Consider the following 13,512-nt stretch of genomic DNA (forward strand, 5'->3'; position numbering starts at 1 on the left):
TAAGCGGTAAATGTTTCTTATATACATAAACAATACTACGGACATCATGTATTAAACATTAGTGTCAAATACGCCAACGTATTATGGATATAGTCTACCGATATCTTACGTATTAGTTTGGTAATGACCCTATCTTTGTCTATCAAAATCTTTATTGGACTAATGTTCTGTATACAAAATTATATAAAATTCTTAATAATAAAAATAAAACACATCTTTAGATATAAAATGAAGTAGTTTCCGCTATCGGTTCACTTAGATCTACTAAACTGCGTAACAGATTGTATAGCAGTTTTTAGCTATAGATAGAGTGATTAAAGAAGTATTTTTATATGTACACCAAGCCGGGGCGGGTAGGTAGTATACTATAAAACTATGTAGTACGTAAAACTACACACGCTTTTAAGAAGACATGATCTTCTCACATCACAAATGAATATACGTTTAATGAATAATGCAAGCTGATTTTTTAATACAAATACTGTATTTATATTTAAAGAAGAGCCCGTGAAGTTATAAAGATAAGATAATTGTTGAGGCGCTAAATTGAGCTGTTCAGACAGCCGACGAATTTTAATGAATATTACACGCATCATCTGTCAAATTATGGTTTAAATACGAATTTTATTTTGTGGTTTAACTAGGTAGAGAAATTTATTTTGTATCTAATTTGATGGACAATTTTATTTTATAATCGCCTATTGATTGTCATACTTGCTGTGCCAGCGGTTTCACAAATTTATAGCTCATGTGTTATTCTGATGTATAAGCTTTATCAAAATCCCTTCAGCAGTTTTTGCGTGAAAAAGTAACAGACATCTATCTAATAATTGATATGTATGTCAAACTTTCGCATTTATAATATTAGTTTTAACATGATTAAATGTATAATTAAAATAATAAATAACTTTTCGTGATTTTTTTTTTATATTAATTTTATTTTTGTAAATATTAGCAAATTAAGTACTTAAAATGTTACAATGAACACAAAAATATAATAATAATATTCATTAGTAATAAATTAAGTATTTTATATTAATTAGTTACTGTAACTTAAAGCTTATTTTAAATGAAAATTGCACACAATTACACCATATATTTTAGATCTGAGTTTGCAAGTTAACTATTTCTCTCTACGGATCACTATTTTTTTCACTTCTGATATTTCTCGATAGTGGTTTTTTATAAGAAAATAGTATGTATACTAGCTTAAGAAGTCTATAAAAACATTTATCACGAACGAAAAATCATATAATTTCTATTTATAATATGCATAAAATCATTTTAGTATATTATCTTTCAATATATTGTAGAGTAATACAAATTCCAAGATAAGATCTCGGTTCTAAGGGAAGAGATTGTTAGTAACGGAAAGGCATTACCCGCTAACAATGTATCCTATCAGGTTGACCTCCACGCGGTTCCCTTAAAAAATATTATTTATATTACTGGTGAATTTTCCACGATTGGCTGACTGACCTGACTACATCCTTATCATATTATATTTTCCTGATGTACTTCATCAGGTTGATACTCCACATGGTTCCCTCTGGAAACTGTGGTAGTTAATTACTAGGAATTCACCATCCTTCAGTAGTGCCCCGCCAGCGTATAACGTCAGCGCAGGCGGGTGCACCATTCCATTATCCATATCATCCATAAAGAAATATTTATAGTAATACTTCTATTTGTATTATATGTACATTGTATCTTACAACCAACTTTATTTTCTTAGGCACTTAAACAAGTACGCCCACTAAAACTATGAATTCCGCGAAATAACGTAATTCAATCTTCTATCCGGTTTACTTTGTATACGTCCCGTATCCGACATTTAGTTTGAAAATAAAAAGCTTGAATATAACGTCGGGACGGATTGCACATAACCCGAGTCTTTTGGGATTTCCTTCTGCTAGGTTTTTACGCGAACTCCACTGCCACCGTTGTGTAACGTCCCACGTATTTGGCTTTTTGTGGTATAAAAAAGCGGTCAAGTGTGAATCGGATCGAAGATTTTTTTAATGGTAATAAAATGGTGTACTCACTTGGACTAACGTTTTAAAGGAGAATTTTAAGTGAAGAAAATCAAGATGAGCATGAAGTCAGGTCAGTTAGAGCATCGTAGTAAATTTATTAAGAATTTATCTCTATAGTTACCACGGGAACGGAGTTAAAATCAATTGTGCATTCCTTGCATAGGTTCATTTTCCACATTATTAACAATATCCTTCTGCCTTCGGAATAAGGGTTAAGTACTAGAAGTAATATATCACTTGTATATATCTATATTTCGTAAGATTCTGATAATTCCTAAATATCTGTAGCACCATTACTATATTATATATTTAAAGAGAGAAAAACAGAGACTCGAAATTTCGAGTTTACTCTTCTCATAACGAAATTTCGTTATGAGAAGAGTCAGGAGTTAAGAGAAAACTCAGGAATTACTGCATCGATTTGAGATATTGTTATTGCAATTTATTTAAAAGCTATATAGTTTCAGATTTTTATATTTCGTCGATAAATATATACAAAACCCATAAATATACGAGTACCCGTGTTAATAGTATGGAATAAACACAAAAAGTTAATATAAAGTCTAGGCTCAATCAAAAATTGAGATTTAATAAAAATGGGATTATAAGTAAACAGGCATAGTTAGTTATGTTCAACGAAGTATCAATGAATAGCACCGCAACGTACACTTAAAGCTTTTACTATTAAGACAGATTACAGCTTTGTTTCTGCTTCAATGCAAAGGCTCTATGCCTTAGATTGGATTGCATTATTTCTCTAACGTTAAAAGTATAGGTATTTATATTTCTACGAATTTGAAGCTACGTGAATGCTTTAGATTATTTAAGACTAGCTACTCGCCCCGGCTTGGGTGCACATATATAAACCTTCCTCTAGAATCACTCGATCTATAAAAAACCGCTTCAAAATCCGTTGCGTAGTTTTAAAGCCTTAAGCATACATAGGGACAGACTTCATTTTATACTATGTAATGATGATAATTTCGCATCTCACCACATTCGACCACACATAACATTTATTTATTTATTCTTTTGCACACAAAATTGTAAACATGTCTGACTTAATGCCTGATGGCATTCTCTACCAGTCAACCGTCGCGTTGATCAGAGATAGTGATCAAAATGTATGGATACTGCAAAGAAAACTTTGATGTCTCTTAACATTATGCGATATGACTTAGAGAAATTCTTTTGAGCAAATTTTCATTCCATGCTAACGGTGTGCATAGAAGCCATTGTTATTCGCATGTAAATGGAGAAGTCATATTGAAATTCTAAGGATTCCAAGGATGTAGGTAATTCCTTTTTGTAAGCGGCTCCTTTGTGGTCGCAATGTTGATCCAGTATGCAAGTAGATTGAGTTCGAGTATATAATGTAATTGTAATTGGTATTTACTGTGTAATGCATACTAATATTATAAATGCGACGTACTTAACGGATTTAAATTATTTTGTTTAATTTAATTTCGGCTATCAAACCTCCACCGCACTGTACGGTCAACACTAGGCTTCCAAGATGTATCCAAACTCTATTCAATGCCTGATGGCGCTTAGTTCAGAAGCAAAACACGTTTCGCAGTATTGGTCATACAATAACGGTCGGAATTTGATCAACATTAGAAAAGATCGTAACGGTAGTCAAACAAAATAATATAAATCTATTAAGTAATTAAATGAACTTACACAAAATAACACGTAATTCAATCAATAAATGAGAAAGTGTCTGTTTGTGTTTGTTTGTTATATTTTCAGTATTAAACCACACTACGAATGAATGGAATGCTAAGAAGTTCGTCTCCAGTAATCTTTATAGGAAATCTTTACACACAAACTGACAAATAGTTTTTGTCTCGTTCTAATTTTATTATATGTAAAGAAGATCGAGAGATATCTGTAGCGATATGCTTGCTAACTACAGCTTAATTCGTTGCTTACTGTATCCATATTGTTTTAAACGATCGTCATCCGGAAACGCTGTTTCTGATCTAATCTTTGTTAGTGCAAATGCTACGTTTTGACTAAACGTTGATGTTACGTAAATGTATATTTAGCTGTGTTTTCAATAAGAATCATTTTCCAACAATTCGTGTGAACGTAATTAAGACAGAACATTTTAGTGGCCAAGCTGAAAGCAACATTTATTTAATTTTCGATAAAGATCTTGATGGCTATAATTATAGGCAGCTGATTATTAAAAAAGTACAATTAACATCGTCGAAAATGTAACAGGATTTATTTTATGCGCCACGTGTTTTTATGTCCAATTTGTTTTACTGATTTATGTTTTAATAATATATGTTTGCTTAAAGAGTTCTTTTCAATTATTTGTATTATTTTATATCAATGTTTTTATTGAAATTCATAGCCAGTTAAAGAAATAACAATATACCTTATGAGGTTGACCTCCATGCGGTGATCGCTGAAAACTGTGGTGATAAATTTCTATTGAATTTGCGACCTTGGGCTAATTAATCTTTATGCTGATCTTATTATCCTCCATTGGTGTTTCGTCAATGTAAACTAATAGTACAGGTACACCATAACATCCAGCTCCAATCGATCTCCCTTCCAATTAAAACGGGACCGAAATTACAGAGACTCACAGCATTAGAATCTTCTTCTTTGTCCAACCCATGTTCTCCATTTATCTGGAGTCAGGTCTCCCTGTATATCTGTGCCACTATTTCATCTGCTTCTTAATAATATTCCATCAAGCGGCGGTTGGTCTGCCTTAGGATATTTTTTATCGGAGGTTTTGGGCTATTGTCAGTTGCTTAAACCTGCGATCTACATAGGTGCTCGCCCTTTTTCAGAGTACGCTACTACGCTAGATGGTTTTTATCTCCTCAGGATAGAGTGTGAACTTTCCAAAGGAGATATTTTGTTTATACATAATTGAGCTACAACCATACAGGATGCGTTGTGGCGTTTCCTCTTCAGCTTGGCAAAAAAAGAACATTACATTATCATCCATTAAAAAGAAATATAGAGAGCAGTAATTGACAACACTTTTATATACGTACGTTATTGAAATCATTGTATCAAGCCGAAACTAAGTGAGAAATCCCCTGGAACGTGTTTGGGGTTAGAACGCGTATCTCTTGACGAGGGTGTCCTGTCCGTCCGTAATATTTTAGTGTCAGCTTTGATGTTTTTTCTGTGTCTCTTTAGGGTTCTGTAAAACTATTATGTTGGATAAATATTAAGTTAATAATTTACTTGTGGTGTCAGGGACGAGTGTATCTTCATTTGTAGTTGTTATCTACAATTTCATTAATGAATTAACAATTATATCTTAAAAGTATCTAATATTAATAGGACAAAATACTAATTCACCCGTTTGCGACTATATAATGATGTAAAGCTATATCGCTTATTAATAAGGTATAGGTATAACTTTGTATGGATTTATTGTTATTTTATGTAAGTTGAGAATAAATTTCTTTAATTATTTTCTTTAAATTAATAATAATTTTGACCCTATATTTTTTCGAAATACAGTACAAATATTAGAATATACCAAGTTTTCTAACATATGTTTATGCTGTATATTGTATCATAAATAATAACAAAATCTTTGAAAATTTCATCATAGTTCCTCCAACTATTTTTACGAGAAAACTTAATACATAAATAGATTGTATTCATCTCCTCATGATTTTATTATTATATATGTAAAGATATAGATTGTTGCTATTAACAGTGTTTACATAACGGGCACTTAAAACTAGGTATAATTTATTAAACATTATAAAAGGATATAGTACATGAATATTAAAAATAAAGTGAACAAAGGTACATGAAAGAGGTCAAAACAGTTCAATATATCAAATAGGTTTACTAGATGTTTGATTCTGAATGTCTATAATAATTATTGTCTATGTAGCATCTATTGGAAACTTCGAAGTGTCTGCTTACGACATTGATATTTGGAAGTAAGATAATGCAGCAAGTCAAAGTTATGAGGTAGATAATACGAATTGACAATGGTGACTTGATTAGAACTTGTTCAAGTACACAGGTACAGTAATATATCGAGGTCTCCAAATAAGATATCTAACTAATATTGTTCGTGAGTGTCGAGGATGGATGTTTATTACTCTTTCACACAAAAACTACTGAATGCAATATATTGAAACTTTCTGAAAATCAAAATAACACATAGGCTATAAATGAAATGTGCAGTTTCAATTTATATTATAATATACGACAAAGTCGTTGTTAACGTCTGTCTGTTTTCCTTTTTAATACGGTTTTCACTATGATTTCTTTAATTTCTTCCGGAATATTTTATATGTACACACACATTATGTATTATAGTGTACACATAAATTATTTAAATAACACGCGACTTCGTCTGCCTTTCCTTGTTTGAGATAAAAATCGTCTATGTTCACCCTCTTGAATATATTTGGATTTTAATATTTTTATAACTTCATATCTATATAATCCATTCAGGCGTTGAGATATCTATCATATTAGGACCATACATCTTATCCATAGATAAGATGTATGGTCCTAATATGATAGAAATCTTAATGCCTCATCATTTACAAGATTGACAGTGGAATAAAATCTTAGTTTGCATTCTTATACACATCATAGAAACTACTTACTTATTTTTTAATACACTATTTGTTGTAATATTTTATTACATTGAAAATTATTTTATTATACGGAACTCATACATTAAATGTTTATGTTCCGTTAACACACTCTTATTCTTACCTTATAATCACGGATATCGCTTGGGTCAGTTGAAATGACAGATGGTTATAGACTGACTCGCGTTATCTGCTACAGACGTTGTATATAATGGAGTTGTTACTTCTGACCGACTCTAATAAAACTATTGATGTTTTGAAATAAACATTATAATCTATACAACTGAAAATAAAAAATACAAAATGTTACATTGTTAAAATTTCTTCTCATCATGTACTGGTACAATCAGCGTATACCAGTATTAGTCGCGATTTTTTATTGATGATAATGGAGTAGTGCACCTGCTTGTGCTAACGGTTTACGTTGGCCAGGCACCAGTAGAGGACGATAATCATATCAGTTAGCCCATCACGATAAATTCCTGCTGAAATTATCATAATTGATTATAATAAATTTATTACCTAAACAAAACTATATCCTCTTCTCTTTTTCTCATTCGATACGTTCTTGATAGAACGGTCGTCACTATGTAGTGGGGTAAGATACTGATGTCATCCGCCGTACGACAGCTCGCCATTTTGTCTCTACTGGCTGCCATTCTGATACACTCCGGAGTGGACCGCCTATTGCTACTTTGATTCGACTTGGTCGATCCATCCCATGGGGTGATAGTCCAGGGAGTCTAGTACCGCAAATCTACCCTGTATGACAAGCCACTCTATGAATGCGTCGTTTCTACGTGAGACGTGACCGAAGAGGACCAGAAAGTAATTCCATATTGCATATATACAATGAGAGTGAGATACCCAATCTAATTTCACTATTTTGAATATTAATGCTCAAAATACTACGCTATACAGAAAATTACACTAGGGGTAAATTGTAAAAAGTTAGTCAGTGTGGGTCAGTCTCAACTATGTCAGCCATTACTAGGGTTTCTATATAAGCGGTGTTTCAGTTGTAGGATCACATTACATAGTGAAATTACAGGATTAGAGGTATGATATCATAGTCCTCTAGAATGATTATACATGAGTGGTATTACGAATATCACATGAAAATGTGATGTCAGTAATGCTATTCATTTATAATAATGGTTGCCAGTACTTTTTCAGCTTTTTTTCCATACTAATTAAATTAAAAGTTTTATAGATACCTTTTTATTACATTCTGTATTTTGTGCATATTCAAGGAGTGGAATAGTTGGGTAGATGCTTTAATGCAACTAACTTTACGAAGTCGATTTTCCAAGCCAGTGACGTCGTACTTTCAACTGCATATAAAATCTCATAATACCTAATATGTGATGCAGAATCAAAAGTGATGGAACAAAGTATATGCATATGAATTTTGTATTCAAATTTCATATGTATTTTAGTGCTAAATATAAAATAATCGATTTTTTAAATATATTTTGTGAACTGATACAAATTTACAAGTTCCAATTAATTTATATATTTTTTTGCTTTTTTATTGGACATATAGGTTTTTGCCTAAGTTATATGTATATTTTGTATTTTATTTTTAACCATGCGGAACATGTCAGCTGTTAGAGAATATTATATAGATTTTTTTTCTCACTAATTGAACAGATTATTTATATGTATAATAAATAATTATAATATTATTTTTTGTTGTTAAATTAGTCATTATATATGGTATGAAATCCATAATACATAGACCTAATTAAATAAAATTATGATTTTACTGATTTAATTTATATTTTTTATGTAACTGAACTTGTAAAAAATATGACAGTCCACTTGGTGGTAAGCGACTTTTTACCATTCTATATTATGTGACGCTTGTAGTACTATTCCGGCCGAATATGATGTTATTCCCTAATATCTACCCCGTAATTTTAATTATTAAAATATAATTTACGGCACAGAGACAGGCTGCTTCTTCTGTCCTCTTCGTTGTTTCTAGATTAGAGTGGTCCCCTGTTGACATCCATAAAAATATATAATGAACTTCCAAGTTCATTAAAAGACTAAAAAAAATAAAGGCGATAAAATAAAATAAAGCGATTAATAATTTAAAAAAATATTATACTTCTTCTGAATATATAACTTAGTTAATTAAATATTGTATAAAATTATTAAATATATATATGTAAAATTAAACAAAATAGTAACGAACGTTAAAATAATTACATTTATTAAAATTATGTAATGTTTTGCACAAATAATAAAATCAATATTATTAAAATTTATACTGCAAATTATTTCATTCTACATTATAATTACAAAATAAAAATAAACTTGTCCTGTCTTCTTTTCTGCTTACTGTGCTCTACAGGGTCCATAAATAAACTGTTGAATAAACCTAACAACTATTGTGGCATTATAGTATGCTATGCTTAAATATATAAATAGTATTTAAACTGCCAACTACTTTTATATGTATCCAAGGTTGATTCACAAAAAAAAACGTCGCAATGTGTAAAAGCGCCTAAAACATTTTTAACAGTTTTAAATTTGACGCGGTCACTATTTATATAAGTAGTAAAAAATCACGAGATCTTAAGTTGTTTTTTTATCCAGTTCCCGATATTTCGACAATGTTACAATCATCATGATTAGGGGTAAACACCGGGTTTACCATTTTTTATTTCTATTATATATAAGTATGTTTTACATTTTTATATAGTATTAATTTATAAAATATTTTTTTTATTTAATAATTATATTATTTGGCAGGTAAGTGAAATAACAAATTTAATAAACATATTCAAATTTCCAATACCTACGCAGAGTATTCAAAGGTACACACCGAAAATTTTTCAGAAGTGAAATTATACCTTGGATAGAAAAGTTCTCGCTACGTGCATAGAATAAGCAATCTACGAAGTCATAAGTCGCTTCTTTCGTATTCATCTGATGCTATCTCCAAACATTCGAATATAATATTACTCGAGATATTTTTTCGATTCGACTACGTTATTCATGTACGGGAAAATATCATTTTTCACGCCTTCTCCTTGACCCTATTAAATATTTCAGTGTTTGCAACGACTGCCCCATGTCGACGATGTTTTGTTTTGTTATTTATTGCTCTTGTGATTTGTGTTTGAAGCTGTGTCGTTCCTATATTACATAGTAGTACATAGTAGTATTATGCAGTGGAAATATATTACACACGCTGAGCTCATGACAGACTGATCTTTTTAGTTTCGTTATGTGTGTAATTTCTCAAATTTGTAGTTTTTTTAACAATTCATACAGCGCCATCTAGGTCCAAGTTAAGCAGAGTTTGTGTACTAATCATCTGATAAATATATTTTATTTTCTAAATATTGTACACGAATTTACGAAAGAAAATGTATTAAAATATTTTTATCAGTAAATATGCATTTACCGTTAGAAATCATAACGAATGAATAAAATTATCTATAGTGCGAGCAACCAAACAATACGACAAAGTGATATTATAAGTCATTTACATTGCACGTCAAAATGAGCAACTTATTGTCCGAAAGAAAGGAAAGAAGATCCATACTTTATTGCAATGTTCAAATATAACTAAAATTTTAGATCAGCTCATTGTCATCTAAATATTAGATTTCTATCGGATTACATGCTAATATTTTAATATTCCAATATCATTATAATATTACATAAAAAAAAACATAGTCGTATACAAACAATTTACTACGTACTAGAATATAAGTGGACATGTAATGCGTAGGTATGAAGATCATATCTTAAGGAAGGTGTTACATATAAATGTGGATGGTAAAGGCAGAGGAAGACCGAAAAAGAGATGGATGGACTGTGTGAAAGTAATAACGAGATGACTGCGAACAGTGATGAATGAAAGAGAAAAATATATTACGCCATATAAATGGGATAAGGAAGAAGCAGATGATGATAGAATTACAAGTTAGATCTGTGTGTATCTCAATAGGTACGTAGATTCTTTAAAAACACCAAATTGTGAAATAACTCGTAATTATATATTTTTACAATTAATTGTAGTGAGCGGTGTAACTAACGGAATGAAAAGAAAAACAAAAGACAATAGTACTACCGAGAACACACAGAGTTCAATATTTAAAAACTATAAAATATATTACTAAAAAGGTTTTAATAACTATTTTTGTTGGGGTTTCCAACAATATCTACTAAGTAAGTTATATAAAATCTCTTAAAAATGTACAGTGAAGAATTCGAAATACAACATAAGGACTTAAGGAATATATTTTAGTTTGAAAGTGTTCTTCGTTATTTTATTTAAAGTGTGTCCATAAACTGTATCTGGAAAATAAATCTCCTTATATCATAAACTTGGAGAGCTTTAAGTTTATTTCTCGGATGTTGATACTACTAGTATTGTGTTATCTGTAGGAAGTATACCATCTGTATTACTATTTCTGTTCACTTAGTTTAAGTATTCTTTTATCTATTTTATACTAAACCTCACTCGATATAAACAAGTAAAAACAAACTAGCTTTTACGTAAGATATCTGTGCTGTATTTACTTGGTTAAAGTGAGACACGTACTTTGGTAAGGTGTATGTATATGTGTTCAGATCATCTTGAAGAGAAAAACTTGGTACCAAGAATGTCATTACAAAAACAATTGTTATAAAGAAACAGAACGTCAAAATCATTACATATTATAAAATAAAGTCGCTGTCGTTGTTTGTTCGTATGTATGCTTAAATCTTTAAAATTACGCAACGGATTTTGAAGCGGTTTTTTTTAATAGATAGATTAATTCAAGAGGAAGGTTTATATATATAATATATGTACACCCGTGTGAAGCAGAGGCGAGTAGCTAGTATAAAACACAATAAAGATATATCAAAATAAAACTATCAAAAAAGGAAACTTCACTTAAGGAATATCGTATTCACAATTTAATTCTCTAGAACGTAATTGTACTGTTTGTTTTCCTAATTATCGACTCTGAGAACCATACCACTATTCCTGTTCACCGTTTACAGCTCAATAGCCATATGATGCCAGCAGTGTGCGCTAGAGACGACATAATGCGTCCTTCTCTTTCCCATACTATAATAAGAGAATCAAAATTAAATTGAACATTGGTAGTATTGAATAATTTGGATTAGATTTTAGCAATTAGTTAATATATCTTTTCTGAACAATAAAAGCGTGAACTATATATGGAAGAAAAATGATACAACATATAAAAAATAGTGAATATTTATGAAATGGATATGGAAAGTACAAGAACAGAGAAAATAACAGTACACGATAACACATTAAAAATGACATTCAAAATTAATACAAAAGTAAATATGTTTTGAATATTTTTACGATTGTTTAATAATGTACACATTATTATGTAATATAATATAATTAAGCAATAAATTGAGTTACGTATACTTCAAAATAAGTGTAAAGAAAGATATGCATTCAAAAAGTCGAAACCATGCAATTAGTGTATTTTTCGTGACCATTAAGTGCTTTCGAGTAGTAATGGTGACGGTGTTGTTTTCTGTTTGTAATAATTGTTTACATCCACCGCCATCTCCAGTCGACCCATGATGAGGACGTATGTCATAGCATCGAAATATCGGGAACTCTTTAATAATATTATCATAGTTAAACGATTTTTATATCTAAATTACATATATAAAAATGTGCAAAGTGTTTGAAACATCTTTGTAAAGTATATCTTGAACACTACTGTTAGAGAGGAAATACGATCGGATATGTGTCAGATAAAGCCGTTTCGATTTGATTCCGACTTGATTCTGTCAAAAGTTGTAATACAAAACATACGTGTCGTGGCGTGACATATAAAATTCTGCTTGGGGTGAAAATGTTATTGATAAACAATAATAATAATATATCAGGACAATTCCCACAGCGCCATCTAGTCCTAAGCTAAGCAATGTGTTATGGGTTAACTGATATAAATACAGATGTATACATTTTATTTATATATACATTATATATATATCTATATCTATGTATATATATATATATACACTATTTGTCTAAAAAAAGTTCTAGTGTAAATATTTGCATAATTCCGCGATTATAATAGTGAATACATGAATATATAGGTAGGTGAATATACGAGTACAACTTGACCACATTTTTTTTGATATATAGGTGGACATTTTTGGTTTGGGGTGAAGCGTTCCACATTTATTTGGTCTTGAGGTGTTTTCTTTTTGGCGCTAGCGCAATATTTATCTTTCTTTCTTTCTTTTCTTTCTTTTCCTTTAATTGTTAGGTTAGTTAGGTTTTGTACATATATAGTTAGGTTAGGTTAGTTAGTTAGTTAGGTTAGTTAGGTTACGATAGTATAGTAGTGTGTTTGTTTGGGTGAAACCATATTGCTGTATAAATGTTACAACAGGTCAGGGTTAACGGACTGTGACATTTTTTGGGAGGTTTTTCGGATTGGTTTTTAAGCGCAACCCTTTCGTGTTTATTTGTTTGTTTCTTTCGTCTTTTCTTTCCTTCTTTTTTATCCTTTTCTTTTATTATGTTATATATAGTTAGGTTAGGTTAGGTTTTGTACATAGTTAGGTTAGTTAGGTTAAGTATTTTTTTTTTTTTTTTTTTTTTAAATATTTTGTTTTGCTGAGGTGTTTGTTGTTATTTCACCGGGAGCGGCTGCACTGTACAGGGGGTCACCCTTGCCCAGTGTGTCCGCTCCGGGGGGAAACCCCGGAGTAGTTTTTGAGGCGCTAGCCTCCCAAACACCCTCCCAACTTAGGTTGGGAGTGGTCATCTGTTGGTTGCAGGCTGAGTTCCAGCAGGCACCAAACCTACTTTCTCCCGTTCCCCGGGGGGGTAATGAGGAGTTTCCATCCCCTTGGTCTGC

Source organism: Achroia grisella, unplaced genomic scaffold (genome assembly GCF_030625045.1).
Source record: "Achroia grisella isolate CSIRO2021 unplaced genomic scaffold, CSIRO_AGI_Agris_v1 utg511, whole genome shotgun sequence".
Lineage (NCBI taxonomy): Eukaryota > Metazoa > Arthropoda > Insecta > Lepidoptera > Pyralidae > Achroia > Achroia grisella.